The sequence below is a fragment of the Bubalus bubalis genome, chromosome 1 (assembly GCF_019923935.1).
Source record: "Bubalus bubalis isolate 160015118507 breed Murrah chromosome 1, NDDB_SH_1, whole genome shotgun sequence".
NCBI lineage: Eukaryota > Metazoa > Chordata > Mammalia > Artiodactyla > Bovidae > Bubalus > Bubalus bubalis.
In genome coordinates this window covers 165860256-165880394 of record NC_059157.1, presented here as the reverse complement: position 1 = coordinate 165880394, position 20139 = coordinate 165860256, and the positions used below count along the sequence as shown (strand labels likewise).

General features: G+C 39.7%; 1 pseudogene; it reads right to left on the bottom strand.

Annotated features, from left to right (window-relative positions):
* Positions 1–3311: 3311 nt before the first annotated feature.
* Positions 3312–18698, bottom strand: LOC112586223 (annotated as a pseudogene).
* Positions 18699–20139: the final 1441 nt, after the last annotated feature.

Here is a 20139-nt window from a genome sequence, read left to right as displayed (position 1 = left end):
GCCCTTTCCCCTAAGCAGTTTCTAATTCCTGAGGTCCCCAACAAAGTGTACTCAGGATTTCCATTCGAATGCTGTGAAGTTATTATCATTACTATTTCAAGTGAAGATTTCTGAGAGTCACAGCTTTTCAGATATACGTGCCTCTGGAGGGCATTTCGACAATTACCTTGTCCACTAACTCCTCTCCCTTCCCACTGGAAAAAAAATAAACTTAATTTTTCAGTAGTTGCCTTAGGACACGTCGTTTACAAGTTCCTAATGTGAGGGAAGAAGGGAAGAAAGAAAAACAACCTTGCCATTTCTCGTTGGGACTCCGCGTGCTCTGTTATTGAAATGTGAAGGATGGATTTTTTGGGGGGAGGGGGAGGCAGGGCGCTGGAAGAGTGCTTTTGAACCGCGCTGCCCTGTTGCACGGGGCTGACCTTTGGCTGACACGGCCACGGAGCGGGCCGTTCGTTAACGAGGATTTGATACATTAGACATTCGAGCTGGGCGTGTAAACCCACACTCTGAATCCAGATTTCGCTCAAATTAGTGTACGAGGAAATGATCTTTTTAAGTCCTGAGGCTTAACCAAGTGTCAGGAGGGCCGATTGCTTCCTGAAAAGGGCAGCGAAAGACACTATGTAAAAGGCACATTCACTGCTCCTTAAAAAACAAACAAAATCAACCCCCCCAAATCATCTTTGAAAAATTTCCGAAATCCTCCAAGTCACCCCTTTTAAGTGATGCTTATAAATAAGGCTAATCATCTCGTTCTAGTGAATTCTGTTGTATTAATTCCTAACACGAGGCCAAGCTGTGAAGACAGTGTCACAGTTATGGATATATATATGTGTGTGCATGGAAATATATACACGTATATGATATATATGTAATACACATTTATATAATTTTTTTCTCATTAATCGCTGGAGATGTTAGAATGTGACAGTTCATTTCTGCCAGGCAGTGGGGCACATATGGAGGGGAAAGTCACAGATTTTAAAGCCGTTTCAAAGTTGACGCGTCTCGATTTAATTTGGTTCGACTCGTGTCCAGACTTCTGAGCCCATCAAGGGAAGGCAGGCTGGCCACGGGGATCCCGGGCCTGGCGCGGAGGCGGAACCTGCAGCTCGCCAGCCTCACGGATGAGACTGAAGTTGGGGACTTGGCTGTGACAGTGGAATAGGAAGCCAGTTGGAGGCTGCAGCGGCTCCCGCGATATTTACTGACTTTGGAAAGGTGTGATTTTATTTAAGTTGACAATAGAGCTCCAACTTCAAAAAAAAAAAAAAAAAAAAAAAGAAGCACCCCTAGAAAATGTTTTTCTCCTCCCAAAAGCAGAGCCCGCGAAATGGTCTGAATTGGAGAGAGGGGGGAGAAATTCTCTCCTGCTCAAGTTCCCAGCCATTCTTAGGGTGGAAAGGGGAGGAGGAATCTGTGCCCTGCAGCCTTGCAAAGGCCAATTTCCCTCAACTACTATCCTGGGGGAGGGTCGCAGCAGCCGTGGCAATTTTCTACACCTGAGTGTTGGATTCTGCCTCAGGTTTTGCTGGGGCTGCACAGGGGCGGTTTCTGGGACCAGAGTTTATTAGGCAAAGCAATTTTTGGCCTCAAATCTTTGTTCTGGGAGTCTGCCTCCAATCCCCTCTTGTCCTCTGAGTGTGGATAAAAAGATGGAAAATTAACTATCATGAAAAGAAAGAGACAGTTTAAAAACAAGGATGCTAGGGGAGAGAAGTGATTCTCCCAGACCTATGATGAAGAAATTCAGACAGGACCCAGGAGAGGTACAGGATTCATTCCAGACAGAGCTCTGTAGACCCAGTCCCACGCACAGGCTGACAGGCTCGCGTGTCCCCGACCTTTAGGATCAGGGCAACTGAGCGGGCGGAACACTTTTTTGGATTCAGGCTCTGACCCCCTTTCGAAAAATCACACCTCTGCACAATCTTGAGAACGCCCAAGGTTTGGGAGGGTTACAAAAGCTGGCCTAATGGTGAACAGGAGAGTAGGGGAAGAAGGAAAGGTTGGGAGTGGAGAGAGCAGAGTTTGCTGCCAGTCCTCTTCAAGATCGAGTTCATTTTTCCCTGGTGGCGGGTCCCAGGTTTGGAGCATGAGCAACCGGTGCTTGGGGGAGAAACTCTCCGGATCACCAACTGCCAAGTTGTGCGAAGTTTGAGGTTGAAAAACGGTGGGTCTGTTTCATTTTAAGGTCCACTTCTGGAGTCAGTGGAAACCATCTAACGTTGACTTTAAAGAGTGGAAGGAAGGAAGCCCCCGCAGCTTGCAGACTAGTCTGGAGTTTCTTTGGCCCTCTTGTCTAGACCGCCCACCCACGTCCAGCCCCGGGAGTCTCCAGGAGCGCTGGAGCCTCTGCACGCGGTCAGGAGTCTGGGTGTCCGCTTGTGCTCGGAAGCCGCTGACGCTGTGGTTCTGACTGCCGCAGGACTTTCTGGCGGGCACCAGGGCTGACCCTTTCGCCGCTTGGGGGTTTCCTCCGGCCCTCACCCGGGCTCCCTCCCCGCAGCCCCCCACAGCCATAGGCCTGGCCACCCCAGGGGCTGCCCTGGACCTGACGCAGGCAGAGCGGTCGCTGACGTCAGGGGCTCCCAGTGACCTGAACTCCGGCCCCCGGCCAGGAGGCGCGCGGCGCGGACATCATTAATTACCAGACACTAAATGTTACAAGGGAAGCTCAAGGTTTTTCAGGAGGCAGCTGATTTTGAGAGTTATATATGTGTGCGTGTATATTATATATATATGTATATATGTGTGTATGTATATATATATAATGGTGTGGGGAGCGAGAAAAGAAGGGGGCGGGAATGGAATGAGAAACAGTGATTCAGTTTCTCAAAGCATAGTAACTTCTCACCCTTCAGTGTCCAGGTCCGCCCTCTGTGTGCACCCTTCCGTAGGTGTGGGCTCCTCACTTCGTAGCTGGTTTGGCAGATTTTCGGTGGAAGCGCTAGTATTTGTTCCTACGGGACTCGCATTGACAACTTCCCTGTAGATTCAAGTTTGAGGAGTTTAATTATCTCCAGACCAGAACCCAAGGAGGTGAGATAGGGTGGACATTGCGTCCTAAAGATGGATCTAGGATGTTCGTTATCACCCTTTCTATTTGGTTAGATCTTTAGCCAGAGATCTGATATTATTATGGCTGTTGTTGAGTAAAAAGAGGGAAAACCCCACGTACATCGACAGGGTCAAGATAAATGAATAGTGAAATTCTGTATTGGCAACGAAACCTTTCACTGGTAATGTCAAAAGCAGCTTTCCTTTTTTCCTTTGTTTTAAAAGGAATTAGGCATGCAATATCTAGCTCAAAATAGAATTTTAAGCGGTAATAACTTCTTCAAAATCACACCAATTCTTGGTTCTAGCTCCAATACATTTTCAAAAATCCTTTCTCCGAGGATCACTGCCAAGTAAACATAAGCAGGGTCACTGTGAGGCATATTCTCTCTTGGGCCCTTCTCTGCAGAGGGAACAAAAATCGTGCAATATGATAAATTCCACAGGTGATAGTGAAGTGATTTTCTGAAAAAAAAAAAAAAAAAAAAAAAAAAGAAGAACAAAGTGAACTTAGAGTTAAACTAAAACCCCACCTAAATTAAATTTTTTATGTAAATGGAAACAATAATCCACAAATTCAAATGTCTTAAATATTATATTATTTGCTGTAAACAATTTCCTCGAAACTGGCTAGTTGAATTAGCCATTTGGAAGATCCTGAATATAAAAATAAAACTCACATATATCACTGCATATCGTCAGTAAATAGCAGCTCTCAGAAATATAAAATTATCTTCATACATGTGAATACAGAATGCACCTGATACTACCCAGAGTCAGAACACAAGGCCTCCCTAGTTATATCTATAGGAGGTAGAAATATCCTGAAAAGTACTTTAAATAGCAGGTAATTTGTTAGAGTTTCACTGACTGAAAAAGAATGAACTGAACTTTAATTTTTCTTTTGAAACATTTAGAACCCCGTAGGCAGCTTTTGATTCAGATCTATGATGATGACCATTTTATTCTGAAATCAGTAATTTATTTTGAACCAATAATTATATGATAAACATTTAACAAGTATATACTGATTTCTCAGAAGAGACCTAGTTCATAAAATATGAGGTAAAATGGAGCCCATGCTTAATACCAAGTGTAAATATATTTGTAGTATAGAAATTCTATGGAGAATTTTAAAAAGCTTAAAAGGTTATATTAATACCTGTATTGAATACAAAATTCCAGAAACACACACCAATAAAAATTTCCAGGAATTGTATTAGAAGTATTTGAAAAGAGATATCTGCATACAAAGAGGGAAAAAAAGAACCTCAGGGTAAATAAAAACAAAGGTCCAAGTTCAACCTTTTTTTCTTTAATTATTATTATCTGTTTTCATGGCTTGTACCTAGATTTTTATTTAAAATTCCAAAAATGTGTGTTAACTGTAATAAATATTTGAAGTTGAGGACAACAGTTAGTCGGCATCCAGCAACTTCAGTGCTACTTTACTTACTACTACTTTTATATACTATAAATATTCCCAGAGAGTTCTGCTCTTTTTTGGTGCAACAGGTTGAAATTTATGGGTCTAAGATATTTTCCAGACTATATGTGTTACACTCTGGCTGAGAAAAACCTTAAGATATTCATTAGATTAAAAAAGTCAGCTAATATTGCTATAGTTCCTGAATAAATTATTTATAGATTTAAGGCAATAATTGAAGTGCCAAATTTCAAGGTCATTATGTATGTATGTGTATCTCCACATAAGTAATCTGTGCAATTTGGATAGTATCCTATGGGCCTTATGTGATTTTTGGTGTTGCCTCAGTCATGATTTCACTTGCTGACCGGGTAAAGTCAGTTGATATCCTTGACTCTTAGTTTTTTCAGTGTAAAATTAGTGCCCTAGATAAGATGCTCACTGAATTCTTATATAGTTCTTAAAGCAATGGTCTTGCTTACTCTTATAGATTGACATTTTAAAAACTTTTAAAGGTAGAATTTTATTTGTGAAAAAATTAAATCAGGAAAATTTACTTAACTGATTGGATATAAATGTAATCAGCAATTCCTATTGTAAAACTCATCGTTAAGGTTTTTCTTTTGTGTGTGTGTACTTGAGAGAGAGTCCTGTTTTAGAAATATGCATTCTATTAAACAAGGGGTGGGAGATACAGGAAATCTATCTTTCTCTTTTTCTTAGTTTGAAAAAGAAATAACATACATTCCTAATGTTTTGTTTATGTGAATTACAAGGACCTGGGGCAGAGAGTACTTAGGAGATGGAAGCATTATTAAATTCAGTAGTTTAAGGGTATGCATTTGGGAATTGTGAACTTCAAGTTTTGGTTGTATGCAAATGTATGTAAAATATGTTTGCTGTACATATTAATTCACTGAATTTACAAATCCCACTATGTAAAATAGCAAAAATAATAAAACACAATTCTGCACACTCATTTCTGGATCAGTGTGAAGGGCTAAATATATTGAGTATATTATTCAATCTACAGGTTTTGCAGCTGTTGCTTGTTACTTACCTATAAGCTGACTACATTTGACTAGGCCAATTAATTAATTGATTGATTAATTAAACAAAAAAACATTAAAGTCAAGTATGGTAGTTGTTATTGAGAGTGTGGCATTTCAAAATAAAATTCCAAATGCTTTCTTCCCTCCAGGAATACAACAGGAGAGACACATAGAATTAAACAGAATTTAAGGTAAAATATGATATTTGTCAGAAGGGAGGCATGAACAAAATATGGTTGGGCAATGTTTGACTTTCTGATCACTTGCTGATTTACAAAATCAGAACAAAATACTGCATCACAAACTTTTCTTTCTCTCTCCTTCATACTCTCCTTTTCTCCATTCCCTCCCTTGCTCTCCTCCCTTGCTCTCCTCCCTTTTCTCTTCCCCTTTCCCTGACTCTGGAACCTAAGGCAATATGACATTTGCAAAAGACCTTTCTCAGGGTGGTGGTAGTGGGTTTGTGAGCTTGTTGCTTGAGTCCTCACCAGGCTTTTGTCTTTGGGGGTTAGTTTTATCTGAGTGCCCATCTATAGCCAGCTAGCCTGGGCTCCCATGGATGAGCTTAAGCTCTGTGAATGTGGGGCCTTAGAGCTGGGTCAGAGCTTTTCAGGTACCAGAGTGTCCATTTTTCTGGTTGAAGTGGGTCAGGCCAAGCAGAGACCAAATTCTGACAACTCCAGGCAAATACTTGAAAAGAGAACACTGATTGCTTGCAAGGACGTTACACTTTGCAGAACTGTGCAGGATTTCTCTCTCCTCTGTTATTTATTTGATCTAAATAAAGGTTCCTTGTCACTAATAAATAAGCCTTTTCTTGTTTTTATGATGGTTCATTTGTTCATTTCTATTCAATTTAAAATTTATTTACTATAAAAGTTTAGCATACTAATTGTTTCATAAATTTTTGATCTGTTCTGTAATGTTAAGCCATTGAGCTATGTTTTTCCTTTCCCCGAGGCTGACTTGATTTTCTGGCAGTATTTTCCTGGGAAATTTTGTGTCTTGCTTATAATATTTGATAGTCATCCCATGAAACCAAGGAATAATTAATTTTCTCCAAAATAGATTGCGTTCAAGTGTTTTAGAAGCTCTAAGGAGGACTAACTTGTAACTAACCAAAGAAGTAGAAATAACTGGTCAGGTTATATATTATTCAGATTCTTCTTTTCTTCTTCTTTGTTGCTGTTCTATGGGTTGATTGGAAAGTGGCACAGCCCAGACCAGTCTGATTAGTACTTACTGGCTGTTTGGGTGAGTAGATTCAGGCAGGAGGGGTTGCAAAGTATGTTTGAGGACTTTATCATTTTTGTGTGATTCCTATCCTCTTTATAAAATAAAGTTTTCATTCTGAATGTTTTCTAACATATACAAGTAATAAATCTCCATTACCCTACATCAACATTTATCAACTCATAGCCAATTTAATTTTGTCTATATTTCCATCCACCATTCTCTCCCAGGATTATTTTGAAGCACATTCTAGGCATTACATTATTTAATATGTAAATATTTATTATTTAACTATATATAGTTAATGTTTGCTATAAAGCAGAGTAGCTTTTTCAAAGCAACTAGTGTGTTTTTCTGAAACACTGCCTGGTTTGAGCTTTTAGGTTGCTGTACTTGATCCTTTTAACAGTTTTACTTCTAATAACAGAGCCTTTATTAGCCACTGGAATCAAGGAGCTCTGTAGTTCTCAAGAGGAAAAGAATAATTCAGTTGATTATCTTCATAATCAATGAAGATGGAAGCTTCAAGTGGGAAATCTCACAATTCCCAGAGTCTAATAGTCACAGTGGAATCAGAATAATTTACTCAGAAGTTTCTGAGTTTGGAAAAATGTGATGACTATAAATTTCCTATATAAAAAATAAGATGAACACGTAGTGATATGGAAAAACCATTGTGCTTAAAAAACTATCACCTATATGCCTTGAATTTCAACTTCATACTACCCAAGGCAACCCCCCACCAATTATTCATACAATAATATATATGAATTCATGCACTGTGATTTATGTATAACGTTTTCTTATCTTATTAAATTGTATGAAGCCATATGTTATGGTTAATTTTTAAAAAGAGAGTTCTGATCTTTTAGAGTTCTATGCCAAACTGTTTATGGATGAGGTAATACAATGTCTAGAATTTGCTTCAATAACCTTGGGGGAGGGGTGGTGAATGAGTGAAAGAAGAATCAAGATTTTTATTGCTGGGTGATAAGGTACTTGATGATAGTCTCACTACTTCTATAAATATTTTTTTTCTTAATAGTAAAAACAAAAAAGCCATGAAAAAATATCCTGCTAACTGTCTATCACTTTAAAAGTGTCAGCAGAGAAGTCAAAAGTTAGAATGAAAATGTTTGGAATTTAAAATTAAAAAGGTCGAGGTTTATTTCCTTCATCTTGGACTACCTATTTGTATACTTGAAAAAGCCAATGAACCTCTTTCAGTTTGCATTTTCACAGCTATAAAATACTCCATCTGGTTTAAATAAATCCCAGTATTTTTCCATATACCCCTATATGTTAGATATAAATTCCTAACGTGACTGAAATAGGATCCGGCTGCTCACCACTCAAAAGTCTATAAAGAGGCCAGGTTGATGGAAAGGAAATTTTGCTTTATTTTGGAAGTTGGCAACCTTGGACGGAGCGGTGGGGGGTGGGGTGGGCGGGGATGCCTATCCAAAGGCCAAATCTCCCTGGTGACAGTCAGGGGGCAAGAGCTTTTATAGACAGAGTAAGGGGGCTCTTACATGGCGCTATTACATGGCGAAATAGTATAGTCAGCTCTGACAGTCATCTTGAAATTGGTCATGCTGTAGTCTGACCTGCATCATCTTGATTGTTTTTAGATACAGTTAATCTTCAGTTCTAGGGTTGGTTTGTTTCCATTTCTTTGAGGTCAGTTCTCAGAATTGTGACAGCTTATGACATGGCTACAGTCTGGTCATCATGTAGTTAACTTCCCCACCTGGAGTTTTACTAACTGTAAGACAGCTTGCAGGATATGAATCAGAATATTATCTATGGCCCTCGAAAATGAACTGAAGGTCTTTGACTATGCTTAATGACTAAAGTATTATTTGGTCTCCTTTGACTGTTTTCCTTTGTTTCTGCATCTTCTCACTTCTCTGATTAAACTTATTCTTTGGCTAAAGTTTTTCCACAGACAAAAGGCAGGCTGAGTACATGGGTGACAAGACCATAGAGTCCTGCTCTGTTTTGCTAACACCTTGCTAGTGAAAATGTTGCTTAATAATTTAAACTTGCAGCTACTTGAATGTTTGCTGTCTGGTTGTTCTGAGATCTCTGGAAAGACCTAGTTGTTACTTTCTGTTTGTACTTGTTTTGTGCACTGATTACAATAGAACCGTTCTCAGTATGTGAGGAAAATAATGATAGCTGTAGATTTTAAAATGAGATTATTGGTAGAGCATAATGCTGGGCCATCCACTTTCCTGGTGGGGGATGGAGACTCTTGAAGTTCAGGGTTAACCCCTGCCTCATTGTTTCTTCCTTTATACCACATCTGCCCTTCAGACTCTCTGGGCCATTCCTGCTGGAGAGAGAATATAGCATCCTCAACTGTAATTCATTGTGGAACTTGGAGCTGAATCATGATTTTCAGACTTGGGTTTTCATAACATATCTCTATTTTTAGATTATGTTGCCCTTCCTAATTTTCTAGCCTGGTTTGGAATATTAGGGACGAGGACAAATAAGCCCTTCAAAGTGCACGTTTGCCCTCCTGACTGATCTTCCCATAGACTGGGATTCTACATGTGTTGGCTGTGCCAGGTTTTCCTGCCTTGAACTCAAATCTCCCCTAGGGTACAAAACAGCCCTAGACCTGAGATTGAGCCCTAGACCAACATTAGAAGCAGTCTAGCCCTTTCCTTTCCGGGGCTAGATCCTGGTCCAGTCATCTCCAGTAGCAGTGGTTATTCTGACCACACTCAAAAATGGTGACTTTTCTTATCACTGTGCTATGCCTGCTATGACAGACTTCTGGTACCAAACCATATTCGAACATGTCAAGCTTTGGATGCCATGCATTGAACTGACTAACCTTCCCTGGTCCAACCTTTATAGTCAAGTTAAACTCTGTCTGGGCCACCATTTCCCAGAGGGTTAGCATCAAAATCATTTGGAGGATGTTTGTAAAAATTCGTATTCCCTGCCTTTACTCCAGATCTAATGAATCAGGATGTCTGGGTTAGGATGCTCATCAGGACTGTGAATTTTTTTTAATTTTTTATTTCTTTGGCTGTGCCATGTGGCTTGTGAGATCTTAGTTCCTCCACTAGAGATTGAACCACACCCTTGGCAGTGAAATCACGAAGTCTTAACCACTGGACTGCCAGGGAATTCCCAGGAAAGCACATTTTAATTAAATGAAGCTTAAAAATCACTAACTAAAGCCATAGACTTTGCCCTTGGATTTGAGTTTTTTTCTGAGCCCAGGTTTTCTTTTCTTTCTCTGATTTCCATTGCTATGATTTTAAATTTGCCTGATTCCTGCACTTGTTAGTATCTTGACTTTAGTAGAAATGTAGAAAAGCATAAACAAGACTGGTTCTTGGCATGCAAAAGTGGTTGTCTCAAACATTCTACTTGTGTTCCCACCAGTCCCCTTACTGCAATTCACTGTCTTCTTCTTGATCTAGTATTAGAGTAAGAATAAGTACACTATGTTAGTAATAATAATGCACATGAAAGTGCCTTTTATGAAGTTTAAAACAGTATATAAGTGCAATGTATTATTTAACAAACAGTTAATGAACTCATAGTCATTTGGGGGCACTGTATAACTTGCCCCCTGAACATAGTACAAAGAAAATGAAGGACATATTTTCTGCCCAAGGGAAGTCTATAATGAGGATAACAGGCACACATAATGTTACATGAAAACGATTGGAAAGCAACATAGCTGATTCATACCCCAAATATTCTCTTTAGTGATGCAAATCTGAGTTCCCTGGATGATACTGGGTAACCTTGTGTTTATGTACCAACATTGTATCTGTTGATGTATCTGTGAATATAAGTAGTCATCTTTCTCAAATGCCTGGTATTTATCATATCTATATTTTTCTGCTTTTGAAGTGGATGTGAGGTAGTTAGAATATAAGCTCCATGGGGGTGAACATTTTTCTCTGTTTTCTTTACTGATGTGTTCTCACTACACAGATTATGTCAGCTCCGTAATGTTTGTTCAATAAATATTTGTTGTCTGATTATCATTATGGTTAACTAAATGAAGTTAATCAGAAAAGATTTCCAAAAGGTGATGCGTGTAAGGGAGATCTCACAGGTGCCCATAGATTGGTAGGAAATGGTTATAGGTGGAGGCTATGGGATTGTAAGATAAATTGTCTTAGAGGGGTAAATGTCTTCACGATTGACAGCTTTAGTCTGCCTCCTATGGGCTAACCCAGTTACTGATGACTTGAGGTGGTTATAATTGTGATTTTCTGGCTCTGGGGAGGAAACTGCACCCCCCCTTTTAGACCTGAGACTGTTATGAAGTGTGGGGAAGTAGGCATGGGAAGGTGCTTTTTGGAATTAGAAAATTTTCTTTCTTTAGGAATTCTGTCTGTTTGCCTATAGAAATATATTGAATGGTGAAATACATGTAGCAAGTCTGACTGGTTGTGGTTTTATTGTAGCAACACCTCCTTCGCAATTTTAGTTTCCAGTCCATATGAGGAAAGAAAGGAGGATTTTCTCTTGGAAACTGTAAGTGCAGCTAGTCAAAGTTGAACTAACTACTGACCATGTACTACTTGTACCCAACTGGGATTTTAAATCCATCGGAAATATAATTTGGCAATCTTTTGATGTATATCATATGTGATATTTTAATTGTTAAAAAATTACTTGTGCTTATAGCAATTTAGTTTGTTGTTTGAATCCCAATACTGAAGAACAGTAATAGTGTGTGTGTGGGCATATATTTTAAAACTGCAGTTTTCAACCTTTCATTCACTCACTTAACAAATATTTATTGACTGCCTCTTAAGAGTCAGGCCCTCTTCTAGTTTCTAGAGACAGGTGATGAACCAGTCAAAGTTCCTTGTGGAAATTACACTTCAGTGAGTAGACAGGTGATGATAATAAACATGAAAAGAACACATATAAATAGGAACTTTGGATAGACTTAAGGGCTGTGTTAAACCAAAATAAGGTGACAGGTTAGAGAAGACATTGAGAGATGGAAAGTCTAGCGTAATCAGTGGCCTTTCTGAGGAGCCAGTGACTGAGACCCAAATGCTGTACAGGAATTAGCCATGAGAAGAATAAGGGGTGGGAGTTTCTGGCTGAGGAAAGAAAGTATAAAGGCCCCAGGGCAGGAACGTCTTGGTGTGTTCATTACACCTTCCATTTATCCTCTCCACAAGTATTTGCTCAGTGCCTGTTTTGTGCCAGGTACAACATACTCTGAAGTACTAGGGAAATGGTGATGAGCAAAACAGACAAGTTGGGTTCCAGTTCTCACAGAACTATGTTCCAGTGGGAAAGACAAAGCAAAAGCTAACGAGAAAAGTATTGGATGATAGTGGATTAATACTCAGAAAGAATAACACGATAGAAACTTTTTTGGTGGAGCCAGAGAATGCCTTTCTGAGTAGGTGACCTGTATATTAAGAAGGTGCAATGTGAAGTACACATTTGTGTCACCTACTCCCTTTGGATATTTCAAATGATGGACTGGGCCCTAGTAATACAGGCTGAAGATAATGTGTGATTTACTAGTAAACCCAACACTTTTTCTTCCACTGTTGAATGCGTGTGGGAATGCAAGGAACTCCAGCTGTGTGAGTTTATAAAAAAGGGAAATAGTTTGTAAATTTATGTACTTTATTAGTAGTAGCAAATTACATACAACTCTTCTCACCAAGGGCTTGGGATATTTAGGCTCAAAACAGCTGTTTTAATGGATGGGAATGTATGGCAGAATTAAGGCGCTTTTGCTGAATAAATGTTAAATAATAGCTTTAATAGTGATCAAACTTAAAATTAAATAATGAGGGCATGCAAATTAATGTGAATATGAGCAATCCTGCAAAGGCAAGAATCAGACTTGGTTTTCACCTTCTTATACTTTTTAAAATTAAAAGCAGTGGATTCAGCATTGAGAACCTTTTTCTGTATTTTATATATTTTTTCAAGTGTTGGAATATTGTCTTAGTTTGTACCATGGAAAATATAGTGGATATTTAAGTTAAGAGTCTAACATTGTAAGGAATCCAGTTCTGTTTAAAGTAGCTCATGATAAAGGGTTTTACTGTTAGGAAAGAGCATGAGTAAATGAAACAGAGCTTAGATATGTGGATGACACTGAAAAGTGGAAGACCAGATGTCTCTCTGTCTCTATATATCTGCACCATCTATTCTGTTCTTCCTTCTCATAAGCTTTCTTTCCTTAATTATGGTTTTTTTGTGTGTCTAAAAATTCACTTTACATATGGTGTTGGTTGATAATAGTCTCAGACTCTACATGGTCTATAGTTTCAGTCTTCACAGTTCTCTGACTGACTTAATCTCTCCACATCTCTATTCCAAATTCCTGGGAGAGATGATCTGATTTTTTTCCCACCTTTAATTAGATATATACTCTAGTCCAGTCGGCTTCCCTAGTGGTTTAGTGGTAAAGAATCTGCCTGCCGATGCAGGAGATGCAGGTTCTATCCTGAAGATCCCCTGGAGGAGGGCATAGCAACCCACTCCAGTGTTCTTGCCTGGAGAACCCTATGGACAGAGGAGCCTGGCAGGCTACAGTACATGGGGTTGTAAAAGAGTTAGATATGACGTATTGACTAAATAATAACAACTGATCCAGTCAGATGTAGCTGGAGTATGGGAACAGCAGATAGGGGCTACATAGTAGTACCTGTGATACATTAGGTAATTATTAAGAAATAATCAATCCCCCATTACATAAAAAGAATTAATGACTGTATCAGACTTAAAAGCTTAAAACAGTCCTTATAAAGATAAAGTACCATATTTATAGACTTTCCAGCCACACCAATCCTGAGCCCATTTACCAACCCTCCTACCCCACCACTGCTCTCCCTAGAGCTAAACTAGGTTTGGAGATATGCACATATACTCATGGGCTTCTTATGGGGTACAGTGATGAAGAATCCGCCTGCCAATGCAGAGGACTCAAGAGATGCGGATTTGATCCCTGGGTTGGGAAGGGGTCAAATCCCTTCACTCCATTATTCCTGCCTGGAAAATTCCATGGACAGAGGAGCCTGGTGGACCACAGCCCATGGGGTCGCAAAGAGTCAGATGTGATTGAGCACACACATACACACAGTTGTGCACTGGGAATTTAGCATTTAATGAAATGGATAAAAAAATAAAATGAATAAAAAAATTCTTGCCTGCATGGAGTTTACCTTCTAGGGTATGCAGAGATAAAACTAAATAAGTTTTATATTTGATAAGATCATAATTGCTGTCCCCAAAAAATAAATCCTGAGGATAAGTAGGGAACAATTACAGTGGTCAGAGAAGAACTCCAACTGAGGTGAGATTTGAGCCAAGACTAGTAAGAGGTCATCTAGAGAAAGGACATTCTAAGCAGAGGGAACATCAAGTGACATGCATGTTCAAAAAACACGAAGAGGTTCTGTGAGTCTGAAGCAGACTGAATGAGGAGAGAGTGGGAGCGGTCAGGGTGACTGAGAAATACTGGGAGCTGGGGGAAGGAGGTGGGTGACTGATCATTCAGGTTATCACCAACAAGTTAAAGGTCTTTGGCTTTTATTCTCTGTGAAGTAAAAGACACTGTAAGGTTTTGGGCAGAGTAACCTGATCTGACATTAAAAAAAAAATTATTTATTTGGCTGTGCCATGTCTTAGTGTGGCATGCTGGACGTTTTTGCTGCAGCGTGAGCTCTTAGTTGCAGCAGGTGGGATCTAGTTCCCTGACCAGGCCGGGCGCCCTGCATTGGGAGCACAGAGTCTTAGCCACTGGACCACCAGGGAAATCCCTGATCTGACACATTTTATGTGGATCATTATGATTTCTGTGTTGAGACCAGACTGAAGGAGACTGGCAGTGGTTGGATGTTAGGAAGCTGTTGCTGTGATCCAGGCAAGAGCTCACAGTGACTTTGACAAAGAAGTATGTAGCAGGTAAGTGGTGAGTAGTCAAGATTGTGGATTGGTTCTGAAGATAGAGCCATCAGAGGTTTCTTATAGATTAGATGTCCACGTGAGAGAAAGAAAGAAGACAGGGTTGACAACAAGTTCTTGAACTTGAATAACAGGAATGGAGTTTTCATTAGCTGAGATACAGAAGACTGTGGAAGGAGAAGGTTTTTAGTATGTATGTGTGTGTGTGTGTGGGTGGGTGGGTGGGAAAGTCAGGAATGTGGTTTTGAGAATGTTAAAGATGCCATGGTAAAGAATGCAGGAAATTGGGGTTCAATCCATGGGTCAGGAAGATCCCCTGGAGAAAGGAATGGCTACCCATGCCAGTATTCTTGCCTTGAAAATTCACAGAGGAGCCTGGCAGGCTGCAGTCCATGGTGTCGCAAAGAGTCAGACATGACTGAGAACCTAACACTTTCACTTTAGACATTTGGGTGGAGTGGTTGAGCAGGCAGTTGAATTTGAGTGATCAGCATAGTGACAGTATTTCCAGCCTTGAGACTGAGTGAGACCACAGAGAAATGAATTTAAAGGTACAAAAGAAGAGGTTTAAAGCCCATCTTTGGCACCCCAATATTTAGAAGTCTTCCTGTGGGCTTTCTAGGTGGCACTAGTGGTAGAGAACCTGCCTGCCAATGCAGGAGACAAAAGAGATGCAGGTTCGATCCCTGGGTTGGGAATATTCCCTGGAGGAGGGCATGGCAACCCACTCCAGTATTCTTGCTTGGAGAATCTCGTGGACAGAGGAGTGTAGCAGGCTACAGTCCATAGTGTTGCAGAGTCAGACATGACTGAAGTGACTTAGCACACATGCAAATCCCATCTTTGGCACCCCAATATTTAGGAGTCTTAGAGATATGCAAGAATTAGCAAAGGAGGCTAAGAAACAATGAGAAAGGACATCCAAGATAGGGTGGTGTCCAGGAAGCCAGGTGAAGGGAAGAAAGTCTTTCAAGAAGGAAGGAATGATGGGCTGTGTAAAATATTGATTATAGGCCATCAGATATATGAAGTGATCATTTGTCTGATTCAGTAAAGTAGAGGCTATTTGACGTAAACTGTTGCGATTGTGGTGGTAGAGATAAAGATATCTTTGCAGCGGGTTTGAAGGAGACAAAGGAAGAAAAGAACTGGACACAATGAGTATATAAGATGAATAAAATGGTATTGTTTTCTGCAGATTTTTCTCAGAACAATATGTGCAAGGGAGTCATACTATTCTTTTTAGATATATATTTATTTATGTATTTATTTATTTGGTTGCCTTGGGTCTTAGTAGTAGCACGTGGGGTCTTTGCTGTATTGTTGTTTTGGTGCATGGACCCTAGTTGCGGGACAGGGGCTTAGTTTCTTCACCGCATGTGGGCTCTTAGTTCACCAACCAGAGACTGAACCTGTATCCCCTGCATTACAAGGCGGATTCTTGATTGCTGGACCATGAGGGAAGTCCCCATGCTATTCTTTATAGCTTATCTTACTTCTCTTAATCATTCCATAGTTTTCAGTTACATAAATGACCACAAAGTGTTTAAGATGGTTCTCTAAACAGATGGTTCTCTGTTTTAGTAGTAAGAATGTCAGTTATCCCTACCCTCAAACACTAATACAAATGAAATGAAATGTTAAGTGGAAATCCAAAAATCATAGGAAAGGCCAAAGCATTTTGAATAGTCTATATGGAGACAACAGTGGACCGCAGCCTGGCTGCAGTGAAAATTTCATAAGGAAACAAGTAGAAAAGAAAGAGTCCTAAACTCATCTTTGACAACTCTCCTTGGATTTGGACCAACACTACACAAGCAAACACAGTTCTCTGAATCCTAAGAGACCCCCTTCAGGCCACAGAGTCTTCTGCCATAATATAATTTTTTCAAAACATGTAAGTTCTCATAATTTGGTTATGAAACCAAGTATATAGTTCTCCATTTCCTTTCTTCTAAGTACCAGTGTTGTTTGGGTACCAATCTCCAGGACGAACATCCTTGCCTTCTGATGCTATTCTCTCTACTGTCAAAATAATTCATCCTATTTTGGAATGCTTTCTAGCTAGAAACCTCTTTTAGTTCCAAACTCTTATGAAGACAGAAGCTGTCTCTCCCCAACCTCCCACATTGCACACCTGTTTATGAAACTTGTAATTAATGAAGATCTGTTAACAATCACACACTCAATGATGTTTCAGGCTTGTGGAAAGAAGCAGGGTGGATAACCGTCATTGGGGTGGACCTTCAGTTGTTCATTTTGCCAATGGGCTGTAGATTGGCTATTGTATTTTTTAGTAAGGGAATTTCTGGAAGCTTTACTTATACCATTCAGGCTATGTGACTTGGGAAATACGAAATGATCTGAACTGTAGAAAAATTAAAGAGGAATTTTCTGAATAGAATTAGTTGGTTGTTGTTATTGTTAGACCTATTTAAAGAGTAGTAATAGTACATCCCCTACAAATCTTCAGAAAATTTCCCATTTAGTATCTGGGTTGGTTGATTTCTATTTTTGATGGTTTATAAAATGACAGCTTCTGCAGCCAACCTCACTTTTCATTGTTCTGAGGATGAGAGCTTGGTCTAGTATGAAGGTTGAAAAGTCAGGTATCTGTAGGAGTCCAAGAAGAAACCAAGCAAAGCAGCCTGGTATTAGAAATCACTGGAGGGAGATGAGGACTGGGGTGGAGCAGGGAGAGAAAGCTCTGCTCGTCAGTTGCCATGTGAGAATGTCTGCCTGCTCTCAATACTCAAGTGTTTGAAGAGAAGCTAGGAATCTGGATTTTAACATGACATCGTTCAGCTTGGAAATGTTGGCAACAAACTCAATACTTTAAGAAAAGTACTCTGTAACCCAATACATTGCAGGCCAATGCAAACACATCTGCAAGCTGGATCCGACGCCAGGCCATCAGTTTGTGACTTCTGGTCCAGATGGATCAGTGGTGATGGCGATGATTTGAGACTGGTTCTTTCAGACTTAAAAACAACTGGTTGCTAATGATCTAAATGTTCTCAACTACAGGTTGTTCTCTATATTTCCTGTTTTTGCAACAAATCTTAAATCTCAGTAGCCTGATATTTGAAACCTGCTGGTTAAAAGCAGAATGACCATACATCCAGGACTTCCCAGCTTAGCACTGGCTTAGGCATGTACCAGTTATTATGTATTAATATTGTCTCCTTTCATTCCTGACATGTTCCAGTTTGGACAGTAAATTATATAGACACTTTAATTAAGAGTCTCTTTTATGCCTACTCTCCACCCCTTTTTAACTTACTTTTATTATTTATTTATTTATAATAGTGAAGACTTATGTTTATTTATTTTTATTTTTATTTTTTTTCCTTGTTAGAGGATTCCAGTTTTATTTATTTTATTTTATTTTTTAATTTTATTTTATTTTTAAACTTTACATAATTGTATTAGTTTTGCCAAATATCAAAATGAATCCGAAGACTTATGTTTAGAATTAGCCAGCTGGACTCAGTTTTAATGATCCCAATTTTGCTGGCAACATCTAAAGCATCATAGTCAGGAGCCAGTTGAACATATGCCTTCTTCTCTCCATCAGGCCTGAGCAGAGTGTTGACTTTAGCCTGTCCATGTCAGAGAACTTCCTCAAAGCCTGTTTAATTTGGTGCTTGTTGGCCTTGACATTCACAATGAGCAGCAGTGTGCTGCTGTCTTCAATTTTCTTCCTGGCTGACTCCATGGTGAGGGGAACTTTATGAAGGCATAGTGGTCAAGCTTGCTTCTCCTAGGGGGCGCTCTTCCAAGGGTATTTGGGCTGCCTCCTAAGCTGCAGTGTTTTGGACCTTCAGGAAGTGGATGACCTTTGGATTTTTTTCCTTTCCTTTTTTCTTTTTTTTTTTTTGGTGGCTGTGAATGCCTTTCAACACTGCTTTCTTGGCCATCAAAGTCTTTGCTTTGGCTATGACATTGGGAGGGCCTGGGGCTTACTTCTTTGCATTTGGTACCATCTTCATGAAAACAGGTCACTTATTTTTTAAATTTCTTTTTTAAAAAGCTATCATGGGTCATTTGAAATATTTAAGAAACTGATAAACATCTTAAACCTCTATGTAGCCATCATCCAGTTTCAGCAATTATCAGCTAACATCCATACATGTTTTTTCTATATCCTTAGCCACTCCCTGGAGAAGGCAATGGCAACCCACTCCAGTACTCTTGCCTGGAAAATCCCATGGACGGAGGAGCCTGGTGGGCTGCAGTCCATGGGGTCGCTAAGAGTCGGACATGACTGAGCGACTTCACTCTCATTTTTCACTTTCCTGCATTGGAGAAGGAAATGGCAACCCACTCCAGTACTCTTGCCTGGAGAATCCCAGGCACAGGGGAGCCTCGTGGGCTGACTTCTAGGGGGTCACACAGAGTCGGACACGACTGAAGTGACTTAGCAGCAGCAGCAGCCACTCCCTACCCCTTGTAGTCTTTCGAAGGAAATCTCAGATTCCATATTATTTTATCCACAATTTTATGTCTTTTGAGTCAATATTAAATAAGTACCAACTCACCACTAAACACTTACATTTTAACCCATTATGTTTCAAATTGTTTTTATTTTCCCTAGTACCTTGAGTTCTTTGTAGCCTCTTTCTTTCCCCTCTGTCTGCCAAAGTCTGTCATTCTGTTCCTGAATCCTAGTGTTAAGAGTTAAATACTTCTTACTGCTGAGGGAGATATCCATTATTTGTGTCTAAAAACAAAGTATCATTAAATTTGTTATTAAATGTAAAATATAATATTTTAAATTTTGTTTTTTTAATGCAATTAGTCCATTAATTGCATCCATCTTTTCAAATGTTGATTTACCCATTAGTTTGCCCCTTGAATAATTTTTGGTGGATTTATGTCATTGCCTTGCCCTGCCAGATTGCAGTTCTCTGAAGACCTCTGTTGTCTATTGTGGACTAATCCTAGGGTCTAATTTCAAGGTTCATTTGATGTTTTGGTGGGAAATGTGTGACTATGTCCTTTGAAAAACTTTGTGAGTTGCTAATGATCAGAGAAGGCAATGGCAACCCACTCCAGGAAAATCCCATGGACAGAGGAGCCTGGTAGGCTGCAGTCCATGGGGTTGCTAAGAGTTGGACATGACTGAGCGACTTCACTTTCACTTTTTCACTTTCATGCATTGGAGAAGGAAATGGCAACCCACTCCAGTGTTCTTGCCTGGAGAATCCCAGGGACGGGGGAGCCTGGTGGGCTGCCGTCTATGGGGTTGCACAGAGTCGGACACGACTGAAGCAACTTAGCAGCAGCAGCAATGATCAGAGAGAAGAGGCATGACTGTTAAACTTTGATAAATTTATTAAGGACTCAAGATACTTTATATGTTAGAATGTTCTTCATAGTTTAAATTTGTTAGATTAAACATATGAATGCACAGCATATAATATATATATA